Below are 17,093 nucleotides of genomic sequence, written 5' to 3'. Positions count from 1 at the left end.
ATAGCCAGGACATGGCCGAGTAGAAGGATGTGCACCCTTCTCCTCCAGTGAGAACATCAAAATCCCAACTAGCAGCTGAACAACCACTGACAGAAGGATGTTGGAATCCACCAAAAAAAGATAACCCACGTCCAAGGACAAAGAAGAGGTCACAACGAGATGGTAGGAGGGGCACAATCATGTTAAAATCAAACCACATACCTGCCAGAGGCTCTTGGAGGGCATAAATAAAATCTTGTGCGCACCAGGACCCAGGAGAAAGGAGTAGTGACCTCCACAAGAGACTGAGCCAGGCCTGCCTGTGAGTGTTTCAGGGTCTCCTGAGGAGGTGTGGGTCAGCAGTGGCCTGCTGTGGGGACAGGAGCAGTGGCAGCAGCAGTCTTGGGAGGTGCAATGTGTTGACATTAGCCCTAGCATAGAGCCTGGAGCCCTACCATAGAGCCGCCAGGTGGGTGATGCTCAAACTGGAAAACAACTATAACAAAGAAGTTCTCAATGTGATTCAAAGGTTCTAGGCCCCTCATCAGACTTCCCAATCTGGGGATCTGATAAAGGGACCAGGAATCCCCAGGTTTGAAGGTCAGTGCAATTTGACGACAGAACAATTTCCAGAGGACTAGGGAAACAAGCTGGTTTTAGAAAAGGCAGAGGAACCAGAGATCAAATTGCCAACATCCACTGGATAATCGAAAAAGCAAGAGAGTTCCAGAAAAACATCTATTTCTGCTTTATTGACTATGCCAAAGCCTTTGACTGTGTGGATCACAATAAACTGGGGAAAATTCTGAAAGAAATGGGAATACCAGACCACCTGACCTGCCTCTTGAGAAACCTGTATGCGGATCAGGAAGCAACAGTTAGAACTGGACATGGAACAACAGACTAGTTCCAAATAGGAAAAGGAGTACATCAAGGCTGTATATTGTCACCCTGCTTATTTAACTTCTATTCAGAGTACATCATGAGAAACACTGGGCTGGATGAAGCACAAGCTGGAATCAAGATTGCCAGGAGAAATATCAATAACCTCAGATATGCAGATGGAGAAGGAAATGGCAACCCACTCCAGTGTTCTTGCCTGGAGAAACCCAGGGACGGGGGAGCCTGGTGGGCTGCTGTCTATGGGGTCGCACAGAGTCGGACACAACTAAAGCGACTTAGCAGCAGCAGCAGCAGCAGATATGCAGATGACACCACCCTTATGGCAGAAAGTGAAAAAGAACTAGAGTCTCTTGATGAAAGTGAAAGAGGAGAGTGAAAAAGTTGCCTTAAAAGTCAACATTCAGAAAACTAAGATCACGGCATCTGGTCCTATCACTTTATGGCAAATAGACAGGAAAACAGTGGAAACAGTGTCAGACTTTATTTTTCTGGGCTCCAAAATCACTGCAAATGGTGACTGTAGCCATGAAATTAAAAGACGCTTACTCCTTGGAAGGAAATTTATGACCAACCTAGACAGCATATTAAAAAGCAGAGACATTACTTTGCCAACAAAGGTCCGTCTAGTCAAGGCTATGGTTTTTCCAGTGGTCATGTATGGATGTGAGAGTTGGACTATACAGAAAGCTGAGTGCCAAAGAATTGATGCTTTTGAACTGTGGTGTTGGAGAAGACTCTTGAGAGTCCCTTGGACTGCAAGGAGATCCAACCAGTGCATCCTAAATGAGATCAGTCCTGGGTGTTCATTGGAAGGACTGATGTTGAAGCTGAAACTCCAATACTTTGGCCACCTGATGCAAAGAGCTGACTCATTTGAAAAGACCCTGATGCTGGGAAAGATTGAGGGCAGGAGGAAAAGGGGACGACAGAGGATGAGATGGCTGGATGGCATCACCAACTTGATGGACATAGGTTTGGGTGAATTCTGGGAGTTGGTGATAGACAGGGAAGCCTGGCGTGCTGTGGTTCATGGGGTCGCAGAGAGTCGGACAAGACTGAGCGACTGTACTGAACTGAACTGAGGGAAACAGAGACTCTTGGAAGGCACAAAGAAAACCTTGTGGCAACAGGACTCAGGGGAAGGGAGCAGTGATCCAACAAGAGACTGAGCCAGACTTGCCTGTGTGTGTGTGGGAGTCTCCTGCAGAGGTGTAGGTTGATAGCAGCCTGCCACAGGGTCAAGGGCACTGGCAGCAGCAGTCCTGCTAGGTATGGTGTGTTGGCATAAGTCCTCTTGGAGGAGGTTGACATTAGCACTACCACAGAAAATGCAGACGCCAGGATGGGTCCATCTCAGGGCAAACTACAGGGAGGGAGCTCAACCCCACTCATGAACAGAAAATTGGATTAAAGATTTACTGGGCAGGATTCTGCCCACCAGAGCAAGACCCAGTTATCCTCACAGCTATTCCCTTCCATCAGAAGCTTGCACAGGCCTCTTATCCTCATCCATCAGAGGGTAGACGGAAGCAGCAAGAACTGCAATACCATGACCTCCAGAATGAAAACTACAATCACAGAAAGCTAACCAAATGATAACATCAATTACAGCCTTGTAACTCAATGTAACTCAATGAAACTATGAGCTGTGCCATTCAGGGACACCCAAGACAGATGGGTCATGGTGGAGAGTTCTGAGAAAATGAGGTCCACTGGAGAAGGGAATGTCAAACTACTTCATTTTTCTTGCTTTGAGAACACCATGAACACTATGAAATGGCAAAAAGACATAAAACTGGAAGATAATCCCCCAGGTTGGTAGATCTCCAATATACTACTAGAGAAGAGTGAAGAAACGGCTCCAGAAAGAATGAAGAGGCTGAGCCAAAGTGGAAAAAATGCTCAGTTGTGGATGTATCTGGTGATGAAAGTAAAGTCCAATGCTGTTAAGCACAATATTGCAGAAGAACCTGAATGTTAGGTCCATGAATCAAGGTAAAGTGGATGTGGTCAAACAGGAAATGGCAAGAGTGAACATCAACATTTTAGGAAGGAAATGCTGCTGCTAAGTCGCTTCAGTCGTGTCCAACTCTGTGCGACCCCAGAGATGGCAGCCCACCAGGCTCCCCCGTCCCTGGGATTCTCCAGGCAAGAACACTAGAGGGGTTGCCATTTCCTTCTCCAATGCATGAAAGTGAAAAGTGAAAGTGAAGTCACTCAGTCCTGTCCAACTCTTAGTGACCCCATGGACTACAGCCTACCAGGCTCCTCCATCCATGGGATTTTCCAGGCAAGAGTACCGGAATGGGTTGCTACTGCCTTCTCCCTAGGAAGGGAATGGGTGAACTTAATTTAGATGACAATTAAATCTACTATTGTGGACATAATCCCTTAGAAGGAATGGAGCAGCACTCATAGTCAACAAGAGAGTCTGAAATGCAGTACTTGGGTGCAATCCCTAAGATGACAGAATGATCTAGGTTCAATTCCAAGGCAAACCATTCAACATCACAGTAATATAAGCCTATGCCCCCAAAAATAATGCCAAAGAAGTTGAAGCCAAACAGTTCTTTGAAGATCTACAAGACATTTTAGAACCAACACCAAAAAGAGATGTCTTTTTCATCACAGGGGATTGGAATGCAAAAGTAGGAAGTCAAGAAACACCTGGAGTAACAGGCAAGTTTGGCCTTGGAGTACAGGATGAAGCAGGGCAGACTAACAAAAGTTTTGCCAAGATAACTCACTGATCATAGCAAACACCCTCTTCTAACAACACAAGAGACGGCTCTACATATGGACATCAATGGATGGTCAATACCTAAATCAGATTCATTATATTCCTTGCAGCCAAAGATGGAGCTCTACATAGTCAAGAAAAACAAGACCGGGAGCTGACTATGGCTCAGGTCATGAGCTCGTTATTGTAAAATTCAGACTTAAAGGGAGTAGGGAAAAACACTAGGCCATTCAGGTATGAACTAAATGAAATCCCTTGATTATACAGTGGAAATGACAAATAGATTCAAGGGATTAGATCTGATGGACAAAGTGCCTGACAAACTATGGATGGAGGTTCATAACATTGTATAGGAAGTGGTGAACAAAACCATTCCAAAGAAAAGAAATGCAAGAGGGCAAAATGGTTGTCTGAGGAGGCCTTACAAATAGCTGAGAAAAGAAGAGAAGCAAAAAGTAAAGGAGAAAGGGAAAGATATACCCAAGTGAATGCAAAGTTCAAAGAATAGCAAGGAGAGATAAGAAAGCCTTCTTAAGTGAACAATGCAAAGAAATAGAGGGAAACAATAAAATGGAAAAGACTAGCAACTTCTTCAAGAAAATTAGAGATACTGGGGGAACATTTCATGCAAAGATGGGCACAATAAGGGACAGAAACAAGTATCTAAGAGAAGCAGAAGAGATTAAGAAGAGATATCAAGAACAAAGAAGAACTATACAAAAAAGATCTTAATGATCCAGATAACCATGAAGGTGTTCTCACAAACCTAGAGCCAAACATCCTGGAGTTGAAGTCAAGTGGACCTTAGGAAGCATTACTACAAAAAAAAACTAGTGGCAATGATATTATTTCAGCTGAGATATTTAAAATCCTAAAAGATGATGCAGTTAAAGTGCTACACTCAATATGCCATCAAATTTGGAAAAGTCAGCAGTGGCCACAGGACTGGAAAAGGTCAGTTTTCATTCCAATCCCAAAGAAGAGCAATGCCAAAGAATATTCAAACTACTGTACAATTGCCCTCATCTCACATGCTACCAAGGTCATGCTCAACATCTTTCAAGCTAGGCTTCAACAATATGTGAACTGAGAACTCCCAGATGTACAAGCTGGATTTAGAAAAGGCAGAGGAACCAGAAACCAAACTGTCAACATCCACTAGATCAGAGAAAAAGCAAGAGAATTTCAGGAAAACATCTACTTCTGCTTCATTGACCATGCTAAAGCCTTTGACTGTGTGGATCACAACAAACTGTGGAAATTTCTTAAAGAGAGATGGGAATACCAGACCAACCTATCTGTCTCCTGAGAAACCTGTATGCAGGTCAAGAAGCAACAGGTAGAACTGGGCATGGAACAATGGACTGATTCAAATTGGAAAAGGAGAATGTCAAGGCTGTATACTGTCACCCTGCTTATTTAACTTTTATGCAGAATACATCATGTAAAATGCCAGGCTGGATGACTCACAAGCTGGAATCAAGATGGCTGGGAGAAATATCAACAACATCAGATATGCAGATGATACCACCCTAATGGCAGAAAGCGAAGAGGTACTAAAGAGCCTCTTGATGAAAGTGAAAGAGGACAGTGAAAAAGCTGGCTTAAACTTAACATTAAAAAAAAAACTAAGATCACGGCATCTGGCCCCATCACTTTATGGCAAATAGATGGGGGAGAAAATGGAAATAGTGATGGACTTTATTTTCTTGGACTCCAAAATCACTGCAGACGGTTGATTGCAGCCAGGAAATTAAAAGATGCTTGCTCCTTGGAATAAAAGCTATGACAAACTTAGTGTATTAAAAAGCAGAGACATCAATTTGCCAACAAATGTCTGTATAGCCAAAGCTATGGTTTTTTCCAGTAGTCATATTCGGAAGTGAGAGTTGAACCATAAAGAGCACTGAGCACCAAAGAACTGATGCTTTCAAACTGTGGTGCTGGAGAAGACTCTTGAGAGTCCCTTGGAGAGTAAGGAGATCAAACCAGTCAACCCTAGAGGAAATCAACCCTGAATATTTATTGGAAGGACTGATGCTGAAGCTGAAGCTCCAATAATTTGGCCACCTGATGCAAAGAACCAACACATTGGAAAAGACTGTGATGCTGGGAAAGACCGAAGAAAGGAGGAGAAGCGGGCAAAAGAGGATGAGAATGTTGGATGACATCACTGACTCAATAGACAAGAGTTTGAGCCAAACTCCAGGAGATAGTAAAGCACAGGGGAGGCTGGCATGCTGCAGTTCATGGGCTCACAAACAGCCAGACACAACTTAGTGACTGAACAACACCACCAACAGTACATGGAAGCAACCTAGATATCCATCACCAGATGAATCAAGAAAGATGATATGATATATACACAATGGAATATTAGTCAGCCTAAAGAGGAACAAATTTTATACAGTTGTAATGAGGTGAATGTGGAGAAGGCAATGGTACCCCACTCCAGGGATGGAGGAGCCTTGTAGGCTATAGTCCATGGGGTCGCTAAGAGTCGGACACGACTGAGCGACTTCACTTTCACTCTTCATATTCATGCATTGGAGAAGGAAATGGCAACCCACTCCAGTGTTCTTGCCTGGAGAATCCCAGGGACGGGGGAGCCTGGTGGGCTGCCGTCTATGGGGTCGCACAGAGTCAGACACGACTGAAGCAACTTAGCAGCAGCGGCAGCAGTGAGGTGAATGAACCTAGAGCCTGTTATACAGAATGAAATACATCTGAAACATAAAAACAAATAATGCATCTATATGGTTTCTAGAAAAATAGTACAGTTCTACTACACAGAAGTAAAGAACGGACTCATGGACACAATGGGGGAAGGAGAGAGAAGGTCGAAGTGAGGAAGTAGAATCGCCATCTGTACACTATCATGTGTAAAATATATAGCTAGTGTGAAGCTTCTATTTAACACAGGGAGCCCAGCCTGGCACTCTGTGACAAACTAGAGATGTGAGATGGGAGTGAGGAGGGAGGCTCAAGAGGCAGAGGATATATATATATAAAATTATGGCTGATTCATGTTGTTGTACAGCAGAAATCAACACTACACTGTAAACCAAGTTGCTGTTGAGTTGTTCAGTTGCTAAGTTGTGTCCAACTCTTTGCGACCTCATGGACTGTAGAATGTCAGACTCCTCTGTCCTCCACTATCTTCCAGAGTTTGTTCAAATTCATGTCCATTGAGTCGGGGATGCTGTCTCATCTCCAACCATCTCATCCTCTGATGCCTCCTTCTCCTCTTCCCTTCAGTCGTTTCTAGCACTGAGCACCAAAGAACTGATGCTTTCAAACTTTAGTGCTGGAGAAGATTTTTCCAACGAGTTGGCTCTTCACATCAGGTGGCCAAATTATTGGAGCTTCAGCAACAGTACTTCCAATGAATATTCAGAGTTGATTTCCTTTAGGACTGACTAATTTGATCTCCTTGCACTCCAAGAGACTCTCAAGAGTCTTCTCCAGCACCACAAGCCTAAATCAATTCTTCAGTGCTCAGCCTTCTATACAGCCCAACTCTCACATTTATACATGACTACTGGAAAAACCATAGCTTTGAGTATACAGACCTTTTCTGGCAAACTGATGTCTCTGCTTTTTAATATGCTGTCTAGGTTTGTCATAGGTTTCTTTTCAAGGAGCAAGCGTCTTTTAATTTCATGGCTGCAGTCAGCATCTGCAGTGATTTTTGGAGCCCAAGAAAAGAAAATCTGTCACTGCTTCCACTGTTTCCCCTTCCATTTGCCATGAAGTGATGGGACTGGAGGCTATGATCTTAGTTTTTTGAATGTTGAGTTTCAAGCCAGCTTTTTCACCCTCCACTTTCACCCTTATCATGAGTCTCTTTAGTTCCTCTTCACGTTCTACCATTAGAGTGGTATTGTCTGCATATCTGAGGTTGTTGATATTTCTGGCAATGTTGATTGCCGCTTGGGATTCACCCAGCCTGGAGTTCTTAATGGCTTGGATAACCACGATGGTGTGGTCATTAACCTAGAGCAGGACATCCTGGACTATGAAGTCAAGTGGGCCTTTGGAAGCATTACTACAAACAAAGCTAGTGGAGGTGACAGAATTCCAGCTGAACTATTTCAAATCCTAAAAAATGATGCTGTTAAAGTACTGCACCTAGTATATCAGCAAATTTGGAAATCTCAGCAGTGGCCATAGGACTGGAAAAGGTGTTGTCATTCCAATCCCAAAGAGCAGTGCCAAAGAATGTTCAAACTAACATATAGCTGCACTCATTTCACATGGTAACAAGGTCATGTTCAAAATCCTTCAAGCTAGGCTTAAGCAAGATGTGATGCTAAATCCAGCCTGTACATCTGTATTTTCTCAGTTCACGTATTGCTGAAGCCTAGCTTGGAGAATAACCGCTTTACAATATAGTGTTGGCTTCTGCCATACAACAACATGAAAGCAGCTGTATGTATACATATGTCCTCGCCCTCTTGAACCTCCCCTCCATGCCCCCACCCCATCCAACCTCTCTAGGTTATCACAGACTACTGCATTGAGCTCCCAATGTTATACAGCAACTTCCCATTAGCTTTCTATTTTACATATGGTGATGTATGTTTCAACGCTATTCTCTTGATTTGTCCCTTCCTCCCCTTCCCTCACTGTGTCCTAAATCTGTTCTCTAAGTCTACATTTCAATTCCTGCCTCACAAATAGGTTCATCAGTAGCAGTTTTCTAGATTTCATATATATGTGTTAAGGTATATTTTTTACTTTCTCACTTATTTCACTCTGTATAACAAGCTCCAGGTCCATCCACCTCACAAGAACTGACTTAAATGTGTTCCTTTTTATGGCTGAGTAGTATCCCATTGTATATATGTATCACAACTTCTTTCTGCATTCATTTGTCAGTGGACATTTAGGCTGCTTCAGCGTCCTAGCTATTGTAAATAGTGCTGCATTGAACACTGGGATGGGCAGAAGACCTAAACAGACATTTCTCCAAAGAAGACATACAGATGGCCAATGACACCATGATAAGATGCTCAAGACAGCTCATTACTAGAGAAATGAAAATCAAAACTAAAATGAGTATCACTTCACACCAGTCAGAATGGCCATCATCGAAAAATCCCCAAACAATAAATGCAGGAGAGGGTGTGGAGAAAAAGTAACCCTCTTGCACTGCTGGTGGGAATGCAAACTGCTACAGCCACGATGGAGAACAGTATGGAGATTCCCTAAAAAACTAGGAATAAAATTACCATATATCGGCTGCTGCTAAGTCACTTCAGTGGTGTCCGACTCTGTGTGACCCCATAGACGGCAGCCCACCAGGCTCCCCCATCCCTGGGATTCTCCAGGCAAGAACACTGGAGTGGGTTGCCATTTCCTTCTCCAATGCATGAAAGTGAAAAGTAAAGTGAAGTCGCTCAGTTGTGTCCGACTCTTAGCGACTCCATGGACTGCAGCCCACCAGGCTCCTCTGTCCATGGGATTTTCCAGGCAAGAGTACTGGAATGGGTTGCCATTGCCTTCTCCATCCATATATCTAGCAATCCCACTACTGGGCACATATCCTGAGAAAATCATAACTGAAAAAGACCTTTATTATATGGTTCTGAATATTCTTCCTTCTTAATCTCTTCTACTTCTGTTAGGTCCTTACTATACCTGTCCTTTATTATGCCCATTTTTGCATGAAATGTTCCCTTGATGGCTCCAATTTTCTTTAGAGACCTCTAGTCTTCCCCATTTTATTGTTTTTCTCTATTTCTTTGCATTGTTCATTTAAGAAGATGTCCTTATCTCTCCTTGCTATTCTCTGGAACTGTAAATTCAGCTGGGTATATCTTTCCCTTTTTCCCTTGCCTTTTGCTTCTCTTTCCTCAGCTATTTGTAAAGCCTCCTCAAATACCACTTTGCCTTCTTATATTTTTTTCTTTGGGATAGTTTTGGTCACTGTAACACTGTACAATTTTATGAACCTCTGTCCACAGTTCTTCAGGTATTCTGTCTACCAAATCTAATCCCCTGAATCTATTCATCACCTCCATTGTATAATCATAAGGAATTTGATTTAGGTCATACCTGAATGGCCTAGTGGTTTTCTCTAATTCCTTCAATTTGAGCCTGAACTTTGCAATAAGGAGCTGATGATCTGAGCCACAGTCAGCTCCAGGTCTTATTTTAACTGACTGTATAGAGCTTCTCCATCTTTTGCTGCAAAGGACATAATCAATCTGAAATCGGTACTGACCATCTGATGATGTCCATGTGTAGAGTCATCTCTTGCTCTTCCCCAGTAGCATACTGGACACCTTCTGACCTGGGAGGCTCATTTTTGGTGTTGTATCTTTTTGCCTTTTCATACTTTCCATGGGTTCTCCAGGCAAGAATACTGGTGGGCATTGCCATTTCCTTTCCCAGTGGAACACATTTTGTCAGAACTCGTTAATATGACCTGTCCATCTTGGGCGGCCCTGCATGGCCACCCATAGCTTCAGTGAGGTATGCAAGCCCCTTCTCCATGATAAGGCTGTGATCTATGATGGGATTATTAAAGCAGTTATCCTCCAATTTAAAAATATGTTAAAAAATAAATAGGAAAAAACCCAATATGGTATTGGCACAAAAACAGACATACAGATTAATGAAACAGGATAGAAAACCCAGAAATAAACCCAAACACTTATGGTCAATTAATCTACAACAAAGGAGGCAAGATTACACAATGGAGAAAACAGAGTCTCTTCTTCAACCAGTGGTACTGGGAAAACTGAACAGCTACATGTAAAATAATGAACTAACTATATAGAAAAATAAATGGATTAAAGTCCTAAATGGAGCGCTGGATAATATAAAAATCCTAGAACAAAATACAGGCAGAACACTCTTTGACATAAGTCGCAGCAACATTTTTCTGGAACTATCTCCTGCAGTAATTTAAATAAAAACAAAAATAAACAAATGGGACCTAAATTGAATGGAACAGCTTCTGCACAGAAAAGGAAACCATAAAAAAATGGAAGACAACCTACAGATGGGGAGAAATATCTGCAAGTGATGCTACCAACAAGGGATTACTCTCTAAAATATACAAACAGCACATACAACTAAATAACAAAAGAACTCAAGTAACCCAATCAAAAACTGGGCAGAAGACTTAAATGGACCTTTCTCCAAAGAAGACACACAGATGGCTAACAGGCATATGAAAAGATGCTCAGTACCACTAATTATTAGAGAAATGCAAATCAAAAGTACAATGAGGTATCACCTCACACCAGTCAGAATGGCCATCATCAAAACATTTACCAGTAACAAATGCTGGAGAGTGTGTGGAGAAAAGAAAACCCTCCTACACAGCTGGTGGGAATGTAAATTGGTGCAGTCACTGTGGAGAACATTATGGAAGGTCCTTAAAATAACTAAGAATTGAGTTACCATATGATTCAGTGATCCCACTCCTAAGTATCTATCTGGAGAAAACCATACTTTGAAAATACGTGCACCCCAATATTTACCACAGCACTATTTATAATAACTATTCAATATCACGGTAATCCAAGTCTATGCCCCGACCAATAACACTGAAGAGGCTGAAGTTGAACAGTTCTTTGAAGACCTACAAGACATTTTAGAACTAACACCCAAAAAAGATGTCCTTTTCATTATAAGGGACTGGAATGCAAAAATAGGACGTCAAGAACCACCTGGAGTAAAAGGTGAATTTGGCCTTGGAGTACAGAATGAAGCAGGGCAAAGAGTTTCGAGTAACAGAGTTTTGCCAAGAGAACGCACTGGTCATAACACACACCCTCTTCCAACAACACAAGAGAAGACTCTACATGTGGACATCACCAGATGGCCAACACCGAAATCAGATTGATTATATTCTTTGCAGCCAAAGATGGAGAAGGTCTATACAGTCAGCAAAAACAAGACCGGGAGCTGACTATGGCTCAGATCATGAACTCCTTATTGCCAAATTCAGACTTAAATTGAAGAAACTAGGGAAAACCACTAGACCATTCAGGTATGACCTAAATCAAATCCCTTATGATTATACAGTGGAAGTGAGAAATAGATTTAAGGGGCTAGATCTGATAGACAGACTGCCTGATGAACTATGGACAGAGGTTCGTGACTTTGTACAGGAGACAGGGATCAAGACCACCCCCAGGAAAAAGAAATGCAAAAAAGCAAAATGGCTGTCTGAGGAGGCCTTACAAATACCTGTGAAAAGAAGAGAAGTAAAAAGCAAAGGAGAAAAGGAAAGATACACCCATTTGAATGCAGAGTTCCAAAGAATAGCAAGGAGAGGTAAGAAAGCCTTCTTCAGCGATCAATGCAAAGAAATAGAGGAAAACAACAGAATGGGAAAGACTAGAGATCTCTTCAAGAAAATTAGAGATACCAAGGGAACATTTCATGCAAACATGGGCTCGATAAAGCACAGAAATGGTAAGGACCTAACAGAAGGAGAAGATATTAAGAAGAGGTGGCAAGAATACACAGAAGAACTGTACAAAAAAGATCTTCACGACCCAGATAACCACGATGGCGTGATCACTCACCTAGAGCCAGACATCCTGGAATGTGAAGTCAAGTGGCCTTAGGACACATCACTACAAACAAAGCTAGTGGAGGTGATGGAATTCCAGTTGAGCTCTTTCATATCCTAAAAGATGATGTTGTGAAAGTGATGCACTCAATATGCCAGCAAATTTGGAAAACTCAGCAGTGGCCACAGGACTGGAAAAGGTCAGTTTTTATTCCAATCCCAAAGAAAGGCAATGCCAAAGAATGCTCAAACTACTGCACAATTGCACTCATCTCACACACTAGTAAAGTGATTCTCAAAATTCTCCAAGCCAGGCTTCAGGAGTACGTGAACCATGAACTTCCAGATGTTCAAGCTGGTTTTAGAAAAGTCAGAGGAACCAGAGATCAAATTGCCAACATTTTAGATCATCGAGAAAGCAAGAGAGTTCCAGAAAACATCTATTTCTGCTTTATGGACTATGCCAAAGCCTTTGACTGTGTGGATCACAATAAACTGTGGAAAATTCTGAAAGAGATGGGAATACCAGACCACCTGACCTGCCTCTTGAGAAACCTATATGCAGGTCAGGAAGCAACAGTTAGAACTGGACATGGAACAACAGACTGGTTCCAAATAGGAAAAGGAGTACGTCAAGGCTGTATATTATCACCCTGCTTATTTAACTTATATGCAGAGTACATCATGAGAAACACTGGACTGGAAGAAGCACAAACTGGAACCAATATTGCTGGGAGAAACATCAATAACCTCAGATATGCAGATAACACCACCCTTATGGCAGAAAGTGAAAAAGAACTAAAGAGCCCCTTGATGAAAGTGAAAGAGGAGAGTGAAAAAGTTGGCTTAAAAGTCAACATTCAGAAAACTAAGATCATGGCATCTGGTCCCGTCACTTCATGGCAAATAGATGGGGAAACAGTGGAAACAGTGTCAGACTTTATTTTTTGGGGCTTCAAAATCACTGCAGATGGTGATTGCAGCTACGAAATTAAAAGACACTTACTCCTTGGAAGGGAAGTTATGACCAACCTAGACAGCATATGAAAAAGCAGAGACATTACTTTGTCAACAAAGGTCTGTCTAGTTAAGACTATGGTTTTTCCAGTAGTCATGTATGGATGTGAGAGTTGAACTATAAAAAAAGCAGAGCACTGAAGAATTGATGCTTTTTAATTGTGGTGTTGGAGAAGACCCTTGAGAGTCCCTTGGATTGCAAGGAGATCCAACCAGTCCATCCTAAAGGAGATCAGTCCTGGCTGTTCATTGGAAGGACTGATGTTGAAGCTGAAACTCCAATACTTTGGCCACTTGATGTGAAGAGCTGACTCATTTGAAAAGACCCTGATGCTGGGAAAGATTGAGGGCAGGAGGAGAAGGGGACGACAGAGGATGAGATGGTTGGATGGCATCACCAACTCAATGGACATGAGTTTGAGTAAACTCCAGGAGTTGGTGATGGACAGGGAGGCCTGGCATACTGTGGTTCATGGGGTCGCAAAGAGTCAGATATGACTGAGTGACTAAACCGAACTGAATGGATTTATAATAGCCAAGACACGAAACAACTTAAATGTTCTTCCACAGTAAAATAGATAAAGAAGATATACATATACACAAAAGCAGACATACATACATACATACAATGGAATACTGTTCAGCCACAAAAAAGAAATTATGCCATTTGCAAAACATGGATGAATCCAGAGATTATCATATTAAGTGAAGTAAGGCATAAAGAGAATGGAACAAATACAGGATATCATTTATATGTAGAATCTAAAAAGATACCAATGAACTTATTTGCAAAAGAGAAATAAACTCAAAGACATAGAAAACGACTTATGGTTACCAAACAGAAAAAGGATAGAGGGATAAAATAGGAGTTTGGGATTAACATATGGACATCACTATATATAAAATAGATAACCAACAAGGACTGACTGTATAGCATAGGAAACTATACTCATTATTTTGTATTAACCTTTAATGGGAAAGAATCTCAAAAAGAATATATACACTGTATATATATACACATGTGTGTGTGTTTGTGTACAAATATATGTGTGTATATTTGTATAACTGAATCATTTTGCTATATGCCTGAAATTAACACAACATTGTAAATCAACTATATTTCAATAAATATTTTTCAAATGCCCAAACAATTCACCACAGTTAAAAAATAAAAATAAAAAGCATGAGCAGAGAAAAAATACAAAAAACTAGGAAAATTGTACAATTTATATTGCCAAAAAATGGCTATAAAGCTATGCTGGATATAGTAATTAAAAATTAGCACATCAACAGGAAAATGTTTAAGAAATAAACAGTTCAATAAAAAAGAAATATAGATGAATTACAAACAAAAAAGATGTTCTACCTCACTTATGAGAAGAAAGCTTGTAAAACTAAATTTTAGTTATCATTTTTTAATCACATTTGTAGAAATGCAAAAAGTTTGATGACATACTCTATTTGTAAGGTTGTAGAGAAGAAACACACACTCTTAGACTGCTGGCTCTTACCTAAGGTACCTCCAGAATCCCACTACTTCTTGTAAGTAACTCTCTCACGATCATCATCCCTGCTAGGATTACAGAAATAGCTTCCTATATTGTTCCTGCTTTCACTACTACACCACTAGAGCTTATCTTCAAAACACAGACTTTTCTTTTAAACTGTAAAAACTGTAAGTCAGAACTATGATTTTGACTCAAAAGAATAAAAATGAAAACCTTGGGACTTTCCTGGAGACTCAGTGGTTAAGATTTCACCTTTCAACGCAGGGGGTGTGGGTTCCATCTTTGGTCAGGGAGCAAAGACCCCACATGCCTCATGGCTAAAAACCCAAAACACAAAACAGGAGCAATACTGTAAGGAATTTAATAAAGACTTGAAAAAAGTGGTCCACATCAAAAAAAAAAAAAAAAACCTTAAAAAAAAATGAAAACCCTCTGAATCCCCCAGTGAGAGAGATAATGTGCTCATGAATTGGAAGACTCATTTTGAAGAAGATGCCAATTCTCCTCAAATTGAGGCATATTACAGATTCTATAGAGTTAGTGCAGTCAAAATCAAAATCTCAGCAGGTTTTCCTGAGATCAACAAGCTGATTTTCAAAACTTTCTATAGAGAAGCAAAGAACTTTGAATCTCCAAAACACTCTTTAAAAAAGTAGGAAGACACATGTTATTTATTTCAACAGTTACTGTAAAGAGACACTCATCAAGAAAATGTGGTATTAGCAAAAGGATTTAAGATCATCAGAAATGAACAGAGTCCACAAAGATATAAAAAGTAGACTTGTGGTTCCCAAGTGGGAGCAGAGACAGGGGAGGGAAGGACTGGGAGTTTGGGATTAACAGATGCAAACTATTATATATATGATGGATAAACAACAAGGTCTTACTGTGTAGCACAGGGAACTATATTCTATATCCTGTGATAAACTATAATGGAACAGAATATAAAAAGAATGTACTAAATATATATATATATATATACACACACACATATATATATATTCAACTTAGTCAATTTGTCATGCAGCAGAAATCTGTAAATCAACTATACTTCAATAAAAATATTTAGAAAATAAAAAAAGAAGTAAACAGAATCCAGAAACAGATCCATACGTAGGATGCTAGTTGATTTCCCTCAGAAATGCTAATGCAATTCAATGGAGAAAGCATACTCTTGTCAACAAAGGGTGCTGACAGGAACGTACCCAAAGGTAAAAATCACAAACAAGGCAAGTGTATGTTCTTCTACTCACAATATTTAGATTCCACTGCTAGCACAGAATACTAAGACCCTCAGACACAGAAATTCTTAGCTTTAGATTGGGCCTAATAGAACATACTTTGTCCTTTCCTGATTGGCAACAATTATACTGAATAAAATTTTAAAGCTGATCAAAAAGGATACTGCTGATAAAAGAAACAAATACTTAGAAATCCTAAGAGAATACTATAAACAAGCTTATATAAATACATTTAAATAAAAATGAACAATTTTCTATGAAAATGTAATGATGAAAGAAAAAAATACAAATCCACCATAGACTTATGACCAATAAATACTGAAAATCTTCATGCAAAAAGTCTTCATAAGGTCCTAAGTCATAGGTGAGCTTTACAAAACCTACACATAAACACAATTTTCTCATCTACAATATTATTAAAGGAGCAGGAAAATGTCCCATTTCCTTTCATGAGATTATGACCATGCCATGATACCGTAATTGGACACAGAAACAAGAAAGTATATGTAGTTCAACTTGTGAATACAAAAATAAACATCCTAAATACAGTACTAGCAAAAAGTCCTAGGAAAACATGTAAGAAGCAACTTACCAAACTTATTAGCAATTAAGGTCTACACGGATTTTAGTACGCTGTTGTTACTGCTGCTAAGTCGCTTCAGTCGTGTCCGACTCTGTGCGACCCCATAGACAGCAGCCCACCAGGCTCCCTCGTCCCTGGGATTCTCCAGGCAAAAACACGAGTGGGTTGCCATTTCCTTCTCCAATGCATGAAAGTGAAGTCGCTCAGTCGTGTCCGACTCTTAGCAACCCCATGGACTGCAGCCTACCAGGTTCCTCCAACCATGGGATGCTCCAGGCAAGAGTACTGGAGTGGGTTGCCATTGCCTTCTCCGTTTAGTACACTAGAAAATCTATTATATTGTTTACAGTATTTATAAAGGAAATAAGCTATAGTTTTTCTCCAATAGATAACAAAATGTGTGTGTGTGTGTGTGTGTGTGTGTTAGTTATTCAGTCGTATCCAACTCTTTGCAATCCCATGGACTGTAACCTGCCAGGATACTCTGTCCATGGAATTCTCCAGGGAACAATACTGGAGTGGGTAGCCATTCCCTTCTCCAGGGGATCTTCTCAACCCAGGGATCAAACCTGGGTCTCCTGCATTT

At 40.8% G+C, this 17,093-nt stretch overlaps 1 protein-coding gene across 1 annotated transcript in view; it reads right to left on the bottom strand.

Annotated features, from left to right (window-relative positions):
* Positions 1 to 17,093, bottom strand: part of ZNF782 (zinc finger protein 782) — a 90,833-nt gene that overhangs the window by 71,104 nt on the left and 2,636 nt on the right. The window lies entirely within an intron of this gene.

The sequence above is a fragment of the Bos mutus genome, chromosome 8 (assembly GCF_027580195.1).
Source record: "Bos mutus isolate GX-2022 chromosome 8, NWIPB_WYAK_1.1, whole genome shotgun sequence".
NCBI lineage: Eukaryota > Metazoa > Chordata > Mammalia > Artiodactyla > Bovidae > Bos > Bos mutus.
Note: the sequence above shows the minus strand (reverse complement) of the source record. Positions and strands in the feature narration are given on the sequence as shown.